The following is a 10,591-nucleotide window of genomic DNA, read 5'->3' as shown; positions in this document are numbered from 1 at the left end:
TTTCTTCTTGCTTTTCGTAGGATCTTCCCTCGTAGAAGCGTTTCTGCCTTCATCCCTGTCTTAACGTCTCGAACAGAAGGCTAATCGCATTGTCTTTGGCTTACCGTTATTATTTTTCTGCTGCTGCTGGACTTCCATTCACCCCATACCACCACTCTCCTGCCTTACTATGTATTTTTACCCCTTATTGACCTTTCAATGGCATTCAGTCTTAAAAACCCTGAGCTTAGATGCTCTCTGGTTATTTTCTACCTTTGTCATCTCAGAGGGAAAAAAAATGTTCTGCAGAATTCTTGGAATTGCCTATTTTATAAGCCATCAGAAGTTCACCCACTTCAATGAATGGAACACGAGTTTTTATTTTTCATTTGCCCTTTACATTATTAGCTTTCTTTCTTTCTTTCTCCTCCCCTCCTTGCCCCCAGAATTTGGCTTTTACCCCAACATTCACTCACTGTAACTATCAAAAAGTTAGGGAAATTGTTGTTTCCAGTTTCTGTCGAAAGTCAACAGCCCTTTGGCTTTTATTAGTAAAGCAAAAGTGCTCTAATTTGTGTAAACTCCTTAAAGCTAGTACCATATAGTAATCATAGATAGCAACGAATGCTTTCTTGTTGCCTGCCTAGTATGATCAGACACTGTTTTCATTCTTTTACGTGTATTAAATAATTCTCACAACAGCCTTCATTTTCTCAGTAGTGTTGTCGTCCCATTTTAAAGATGAGAGTTTAAGTAACTAAGCTCTCAGGGTTATGCAGGTAGTCCTCATCTCGCTGAGAGTTGAGCCCAGATTGTCTGACTCAAGAGCCCAAACTATCGACTACCACTTTATCCTTCCACAACAATTTTGAACCTAGATGTGGTTAGGAAAGAGTCTGGCACAAAGAATCAGCCCCTGATTTCCCTGAAGCAATATCTAACAAGAACTAACTGTGAAAGGCAGTGTCAGAGGCCACACACTATAGTGTTTAATACTGGGCTAACTTTGTTAGAAAAATTAACTTGCATGATTGTGACAAGCACCTTCACATCTGATACTCAGTCTCCTCATCTGTAAAATGGGGAAAGTGATATTTTGAAGGGCTATGAAGATGAAATGGGAACCTATAAAGTGCGTGGCGTAAGGAGGGCAGTAAATACTTGGTCTATCTCAGACCAGTCACAGGCGTCTGAAAGTCAGCAGCCTAAAGCAGGTAGGGGTTTGTTTTTCTCTTCTGTAACATGAAGTCTGGAGGCTAGGGCAGTGGCTCCCATTTTCTACCTTGTATCATTGTTACATGGTGTCCACTAAAACTCTGACCACCATGTCATTTGAGACTGAGAGGCAGACAAAAGAGCCCACTAGTTCTGTCAGCCACACCCAAAAACTACTTCCTATATCTTATTGGCTAGAAAGGCACATGATCACTGACAACGAAGTGTTGATTCTAACAACAAGAAATGTAACTGTTAGTAAGGAAGAAGGGGTGTGTGTGTGTGTGTGTGTGTTTACATGGTGATTATATGTGTGTATTTTATACCAAAGAAGGAGCAGAAACAAACACAAAATGGGGGGAAAAGAGAACGGCCTACCACCAGTAGCAATCCTAAGCAGCTAATAAAGGCTGGAGGGAGAATGAGATGTTCCTGCTACATACATTAGAATATGTTTAAGACAGGAAAATATGAGCTAGGCCCTTTCAAAATAATGGCATGCAAATATATAAAAGGAGGTCACATTCAGGTCTTAAGAAGTTGCCTTAATTGGTTAGACAGAGTGATAACAAAGCCTCTATATTGGGCTTGGACTTTGCAGGGAATAATTACCTGCCCCCTTACCCTGTGAGGGTAAGTCCAGACAATAATTTGAATTTTTAAAAATTTTTTCTCAACCTCAACAGTGCTTTTCCACTCCCAGGGGAAAAAGCAAACCAAAACTACAGAACACTCATTTAATAGAAAATGACTGATCGCATCATTTCTGCTTAAAAGACAAGAGTTAGTATATGGTGATGGGCTGACATAGTTGGCTTGTAGTGTGGGAGCCATCATAGGGGGCCCATTTGTCATCAGCCCGCTGCACACTGGAGTGACCCTTTCACTTCACAGGTCTCCTTAACCCTGAGTTGATCCGATGCATTACCTGGCATTTGACCTGCAAATGGTTGATTTCATTAGCTTTATTGATCTGCAGTGGAAAATAAAGACGTTCAATGCTCAGACTCCATTGTTCAGACCAAGTATATAATCAAAGGTTAATTTAAACTTGAATGCATGATCGGAGCACATTTAGATAGATAGCATTTTGGTATCATTTTGTTTGATAAAGTTCAATTCATGTGAAGACAAATGCAGATACAGTTATTCCAAGCACATTTCTAAGGTTGAGATAAACAAGAAAATGGCAACTCTAAGAACAAGGTAATTTTTTAATGATACTGAGTTTCATTTGAAAAATCCAGTTGTCAATATTCGATATGTAAGATGATAACATATAAATGGAGTTTTTAATAACTGTAATTGTAAAATTAATGGATTAAAAAAAGAATCTTCAAGAGTTCTGATGAAAGACAAATGAAAGAGAAATATAGCCATGAAGGATAGTGTCCAGGTTCACTGCTAAGAGTAGATATCTTATAATGTTGGTGAATGGACTGAATGAAAAATATAACTATGATTTTCCCCCATCTGCTTTAAAATATGAAGGTAATGTGATTTTAATGTGCCCGAATTTAAGAGGGGAGAGTGACCTGGATTCAACGGGGTTTTTTGTGAGGTTTTTTTTTTTTTTTTTTTTTTTTGCCTCTGTGCCTCTGGTCTGATAAAGTTCATTTCTGCCGTTTCACAAGATAGGCCATTTCAGAGAAGATTCTTGCTTTTTAAGTTAAATGTACTAGTGACAAAAGAATGTAGAAAGGAGGCAAAAATTTCTATCTGGTGCAAAAGGAACATTCAAAAATTTCGAGAACTATTTAAATGCTGGATTGCCTTTCAATTGTACCCAAAGTTGTCTACATCTGTACCACCCTGAATGTGCCTGATCTTGTCTGAATTGTACCAAAAGTTCCTAACTAAGCCTTTAATGTTGCAGGTTGAAGAGTCATTATTGCCCTTGGAGGAAGATAGTCATTTGTGTCCTGCAGTTAACAGTGGAACAAGTTTCACTGTGGCATTGATTGAGTTTGCTGGCTTCAGCTGCTGGATCTTTGCCATTATAAAGATAAGAGCTGATGCAATCATACAGACACTCCTGATATTTATGTAGATGTACTTTCTGTGGCTGAAGAATTCTACTTTAGCTAATTTCAAATCACTGTTAGGCATGATTGGACCAGTACAATGTTTCTCAATTTCTTGGAGACTTGCTGCTATTACTATCACATAAAAATCAAGGATTTATTAAATTAAATCTCTATCTCCTGATAATGAGATCTGTGACTGCCACTCATATCAGAGCACACTCCCACATTCATGACTTGAGATATCAAGCATTTTTGTCTCTATCAGGATAAATTCAAGTATTTCTAAAACAAGGTTCAAATATAACATTTTGCCAAATATTTATGTGTATTCTATACATTAAGAATATAGCATTGGAAACATTAAAAAAAAAAAAAAAAAAGAAGCGTTTCTCTTGCCATGTATTTCATTGCCAACAATGGTGACTCTGCAATCAGAATTTAGTCAGCGATATTTTTGATTCATGAAGCAGAATGGCATGTATTTTGCTCTTCTGTAGTAATATTGGTTCTGCAGGGCAGACGGTAGTATAATATTTATTTTTCTGAGTAAACTAAGCAGACATGAATCAGAAGACACATGGGAAGGAAATAAATGTTCTTCTGAGACACTGTTTTGCAAAGCCTCTTTTTGACAATAACCACACTTTATATCTCTGTCCTTTACAATATTCTGTAATTTCTAATATACCATAAAATAAATTTATGCTTTCCTTTTAAAGACAGCAGTTGTAGGTTCTGCTATCAATCCCTCAAGTTAAAGTATATTGTGTGATCGGAAGCAGAGTGATATAGTAGCAAGGGCATTAGCTGCAGGTTTTGGAAGTTCTGGATTGAGTCCCCACTGGGTCATTTACTGTCAACTTGAACAAGGCTTTTGAGAGTCTCATTTTCTTGACTTGTATTGCAAAAATAATAATCTTTAACCATCTTGTGGGGTTACTTTGAGCATCAAATAAGATAATGCCGGTATAAATTGTTAGGTTCTCCATGGATGTGCAGGACTATAATTTAAGACATTTTTGACACCAAACTATGCATTATTCAGAGCTTTTCTACCTAAGGACAAAAAGGCTGATGAATGTACTTGACCAAAGCAAACAGTTTTTGGCTGTCATGAGAAACAGGAAGAATTTTTGACATAAAATAAATCTGACGTCTTGGAGGTGAGTAGCATCTTCAGGAACTCCCTAGTTCTGAGATGTAGACTTGCAATAATTATAATATTACTGTCAGAATATTTACAACCTATCTAAATTTTAAAATATTTTAACACATTTTAATGGATACATAATAAATATACATAATTATGGGGTTCATGTGATATTTTGATAAATGCACACAATGTATGATTAAATCAGAGCATTGGGATATTCAGTCCTCAAATATTTATCATTTCTTTGTGTTGGAAATATTTAAAATCTTATTTTCTAGCTATTTTGAAATATATAATACATTATTGTTAACTATATATCACCCTATCATGCTATCAAACACTAGAATTTATTTCTTCTATTTAATTGTGTGTTTGTACCCATTAACCAACCTCTCTTTACACCCTTATCCCACTTCCCAGCCTCTGGTAATCATCATTCTAATCTCTGCATCTGTGATTTTCACTTTTTTAGCTCTCACATGTAAGAGCATGTGATATTTGTGTCTCTGTGCCTGGATTATTTCACTTAACGTAATGACCTCCAGTTTCATCTGTGCTGCTGAAAATGACAGTATTTCATTCTTGTTTATGGCTGAATAGTATTCCATTTTCTATACATACCACATGTTCTTTATCCATTCATCCACTGATAGACACTTTGGTTGATTCTGTATCTTGGCTATTATATGAATAGTGCTGCAATATACATGGAGGTTCAGGTATCCTTTGATATCCTGATTTCCTTTCGTTCAGATAAATATACAGTAGTGGGATTGCTGGATCATATGATAGTACCATTTTTAGTTTATAGAAAAAAATCCATACTGTTTTCCATAATGGCAATAATAATTTACATCCCCACCAACAGTATATAAGAGTTCCTTTTTCTCCACAACTTTGCCAGAATTTACTTTTTGTCTTTTTGATAATAGGCATTTTAACTGGGGTGAGATGATATCTCACTGTGGTTTTGATTTGTATTTCCCTGATAAGTGATGTTGAGCATTTTTCCACCTATCTATTGGCCATTACTATGCCTTCTTTTGGAAAATGTCTATTTAGATCCTTTGCCTAGTTTTTAATGGGATTAGTTGAGTTTTTGCTGTTGAGTTGTTTGAGTTCCTGGTATATTCTGGATACTAGCTCCTTGTCAGATGAATAGTTTGCAGTTTTTTCTCCCATTCTACAGGTTCACTTTCTTGATTGCTTCCTTTGCTGTGCAGAAGCTTTTTAGTTTAATATAGTCTCATTTGTCTATTTCTGTTTTTGTTGTCTGTGCTTTTGAAGTCCTAGCCATAAAATCTTTGATGAGACAAATGTCCTGGAGTGTTTTCTTCTACTAATTTTGTGGTTTCAGATCATACTCTTAAGGCTGTAATACTTCCTGATATGGTGGGAGATAGGGGTCTAGTTTTGTTGTCCTGCAGATTGATACCCAGTTTTCTCATCACCATTTTCTGAAGAGGAGGTGTTTTCCACATTGTATGTTCTTGGTGCCTTTGTTGAAAATCAGTGGGCTGTACATATGTTGAGTTTCTTCTAGGTTCTCTATTCCATTCCGTTGGTCTATATGTCTGTTTTTATACCAATACGATGCTACTTTGATTACTATAGTTTTGTGATATATTTTGAAGTCAGGTAGTGTGATGCCTCCAGCTTTTTAATTTTTGCTCAGTATTTCTTTGGCCAGTTAGGGTTCTCTGTGGTTGCATAAAAAATTTTAGTTTTTTTTTTCTATTTTTTTTTTTTTTTGAAGAATGCCATTGGTATTTTGCTAGGGTTTGCACTGAATCTGTAGATTGCTTTGGGTAGTACTGTCATTTCAATAATATTAATTATTCTAATCTAGGAGCATAGGGTGTCATTGTGTTCTCTTCAATTTCTTTCATCAATGGTTTATAGTTTTCATTGTAGAGGTCTTTCACATCCTTAGTAAAATTTATTCCTAGGTATTTTGTGGTGGGTTTTTGTAGCTATTATCATTGGGATTACTTCCTTGATTTCTTTTTTATGCTAGTTTGTTATTGGGGTATAGGGATGCTACTGATTTGTGTATGTTGATTTTGTATCCTACAACTGTACTGAATTCATTTATCAGTTCTAAAAGTTTTCTGGCAGAGTCTTTAGTTTTTTTGATATATAAAATCATGTTGTCTGCAAAGAGGAACAGTTACTCTTCCTATTTTCCAATTTCGATGTCTCTTTTTTGATTTGTTTGTCTTGATGTCTATTTCTTTTTCTTGCCTGATTTTTCTGGCTAAGACTTCCAGTAGTATTTTGAATAAGTGTTGTGAAGGTGGGCATCCTTGTCTCATTCCAGTTCTTAGAAGAAAGGCTTTTCAACTTGTCCCCATTCAGTATAATGTTAACTATGAGTTTTTCATATATGGCCTTTATTATGTTGAGGTATGTTTCTTCTATGCCTAATCTGTTGAGTGTTTTTATCATAAAGGGATGCTGAATTTTACCAAATGCTTTTTCTACATCTATTGAGATGATCATATGGTTTTTCTCCTTCAATCTGTTGATATGATGTATCACATTTATTGATTTGTGTATGTTGAACCATCCTTGTGTCCTTGGGATAAATTCCATTTGATCATCATGTATTATCTTTCTGATGTATTGTTGAATTTAGTTTGCTTTAGTATTATTTTGTTGAGGATTTTTGTGTCTATGTTTATCAGGGATATTAGCCTGTAGTTTTCTTTTTTTATTGTGTTCTTATCTGGTTTTGGTATCAGAGTAATGCTGACCTCAAAAAATACATTAGGATTTCCTCCTCCTTAATTTTTAAAGAAATAGTTTGAGAAGAATTGGTGATAGGTCTTCTTTATAGGTTTGGTAGAATTCAGTAGTAAAACCATCCTGTCCTGAGCTTTTCTTTGATGATAGACTTCATCACTGATTCAATCTCTTATTGGTCTGTTCAGATGTTCTTTCTTCCTGATTTCATCTTGGTATATTGTATGTCTCTAGGAATTTATTCATTTTTTAAGGTTCTCCAATTCGTTAGCAGATAGTTGTTCATAATAATCTCTAATGATCCTTTGTATTTTTGTGTTATAAGTTGTAATATCTCCTTCTTTGTTTCTGAATTTATTTGGATCTTTTCTTGGTTAGTCTAGCTAGCAGTTTGTCAGTTTTATCTTTTCAAAAACAAACTTTTTGTTTCACTGATCCTTTGTATCTTTTTTAGACTCTATTTTGCTTATTTCTGTTTTAATCGTCATTATTTCTTTCCCACTACTAACTCGGGGTTTGGTTTGTTCTTACTTTCTCAGCTCTTTGAGACGTATTGTTACATTGTTAATTTGAAATTTTTCTACTTCTTTGATGTAGGTGTTTATTGCTATAAACTCTCTTAGTACTGCTTTTGCTGTATCCTATTAATTTTGGTATGTTGTGTTTCTGTTGTCAATGTTTCCTTAATTTCTTCATTGACCTAGGGGTCATTCAGGAGCTTTTTGTTTAAATTCCATGTATTCGTATAGTTTCCAAAGTTTTCTTGTTACTGATTTCTAGTTTTATTCCACTGAGGTCTGAGAAGATACTTGATATGATTTAGATTTTAAAAATTTTTTGATACTTGTTTTGTGGGCTAACATGTAGTTTATCCTGGAGAATGTTCCATGTGCTGATAAGATGGATGAAATGTCCTATAAATGTCTGTTAGGTCCATTTGGTCTATAGTGCAGATTAAATTTGATTTTTTTTAATGTATTTTCTGCTAGGTGATCTGTTCAGTGCTGAAAGTGGGGTGTTAAAGTCCTCACCTATTATTATGTTATGCTTTATCTCTCTAACTCTAATAATATTTGCTTTATATATCTGAGTACTTCAGTGTTGAGTGCACATATATTTACATTTGTAATATCCTGTTGCTAAATTGATCCTTTGTCATTATATAATGACCTTCTTTGTCTTTTTTTATGTTTTTTGACTTAAAGTCTATTTTGTCTGATATAAGTATAGCCATTTCTACACAATTTTGGTTTCCATTTGTGTGTAATATCTTTTTCCATCCCTTTACTTTTAGTTTATGTCTTAAGAGGCAAAATGAGTTTCCTGTAGGCAGCATATAGTTGGGACTTGTTTTTAATCCATTCAGCCAATCTATATCTTTTAGTTGGGGAATTTAAACCATTTACATTGAAGGTTGTTAGTGACATGTGAGGACTTACTCCTGTTATTTTGTTGAATTTTTTTCTGATTTTTAAAATATCCTTTGTTTCTTTCTTCCTCTTTTACTTCCAGTTTTTGTTGTTGTTGTTGTTGTTGTCGTAGTTGTTTCCTGCCATTGGAGGAAGCAGCCTGAGTCCCTTACCTGATACAGATGCCAGTGTCATGTTTCTTGAACAGCTTGCTGAACCAAGAGCCAAATAAACCTCTTTTCTTTATAAATTATTCAGCCTCAAGTATTTCTTTATAGCTGCACAAATGGACTAAGACAGGCTCTCTTAAGCATTTATTTTAACACTGGTCTAATGATGATGAATTCCCTCAGTTTTTGCTTGTCTGGGAAAGACTTTATTTCTTCTTCAGTTTTGAAGGATAGGTTTGTTGCATGTAGTATTCTTGGCTGACAGGTTTTTTTTTTTTTTTTCCTGCACTTTGAATATATCATTCCAGTTTCTACTGGATTTATGTAAGGTTTTTGTTGAGAAATCTGTTGTTAGTCTGATAAGGATACTTTTATGTGAGACTTGACACTTTTCTCTTGTTTTTAGAAATCTTTGTCTTTTTCTGACAGTTTGATGATAACGTGCCTTGGGAAGAGATTTTTGAGTTGAATCTATTTAAGAATTTTTTAGCTTCCTGTATCCAGACGTCTATATCTATTACAGATATTTTCAGATATTATTTCATTTTATAGGTTCTCTGTATTTTGCTCATCTTTTCTCCTCCAAATCATGCCACATTTGAATAGTCACTTTACAGTGTCCCATATCTTATATAGACTTTCTTCTTCTTTTTTTAAAAGTTCTTTTTCTTTGTCTGGTCTATAAACCTGTTTTCAACGTCAAAAATTCTTTCTTCTGCTTGACTTCATCTATTGTTGAGCTCTCAGGTGCATTTTAAAAATTTCATTGATTAAATTATTCAGTTCCAGGATTTCTGTTTAGCTTTTTTATAACTTTTTTTGAATTTCTCATCTAGATCATGACTTTTTAAAGTTTACATATGTAATAATATGACATATCTATGTGTAACATTGCTAGGACCATTGAAGAAACTATACAATGATGTTCAACATTTTCCCCCTCCCATATGGACTTTAAATTAAGGGTAAGGGCTGGGCGCGGTGGCTCAAGCCTGTAATCCCAGCACTTTGGGAGGCCGAGTCGGGTGGATCACAAGGTCAGGAGATCGAGACCATCCTGGCTAACCCGGTGAAACCCCGTCTCTACTAAAAAATACAAAAAACTAGCTGGGCGAGGTGGCAGGCACCTGTAGTCCCAGCTACTCGGGAGGCTGAGGCAGGAGAATGGCATAAACCTGGGAGGCAGAGCTTGCAGTGAGCTGAGATCTTGCCACTGCACTCCAGCCTGGGCGACAGAGCGAGACTCCGTCTCAAAAAAATAAATAAAAATAAATAAATAAATTAATTAATTAATTAAGGGTGATAGCATGAGGAAATGGAGCCAGAAACACAGAAATTATATACAAGTAACAGCCAAGGAGTCTAGGGGCCAGAGACTCCAGGGATACTGCTCTCTTCATTCCTTCCTCACCAACTTTCTCCTGTCCAATCTGAATGACAGCCTGACAATTGAATGGCCAGTCAGAAGAGAAGTACATACATAACTTATCCCCCTATATGCATATCAGCAAGTTCATCAGTCATTCTCATTGGGCCAAATGTTAAGCATATTGGAATTTGTGATATAAGAGGGCAAGGGAGGATTACACAATCTTGCTCTCTTGAATAGTTAGTTCTCACCCTGGCCTTCTCTGTTATAACTAGCAGGTTGTATTCAGTAAGATTCAGTCCAAGCTGGTGAACTAGACTGTAGATACTGGTCACTTTCAAGTCCTTTCCTCCTCCTGTTCATGAATCACCAGCATTGCTGCTTCTCCACATCACACAAGAGCTGGGTTGCCGAGTTCTGGGAAGGCAGAGATTTCTCAGTCTTCCTCATCTCCCTAAACACTTTCCCCAGCTTCCTCCAAGGTGAATCATCTTCTAAGTACCTCCTCATCCAGCTCTGCTGTA

The sequence above is a fragment of the Chlorocebus sabaeus genome, chromosome 10 (assembly GCF_047675955.1).
Source record: "Chlorocebus sabaeus isolate Y175 chromosome 10, mChlSab1.0.hap1, whole genome shotgun sequence".
Classification (NCBI taxonomy): Eukaryota; Metazoa; Chordata; class Mammalia; order Primates; family Cercopithecidae; genus Chlorocebus; species Chlorocebus sabaeus.
The sequence above is the reverse complement of the archived record's forward strand: the minus strand, read 5'-3'. Positions refer to the sequence as shown.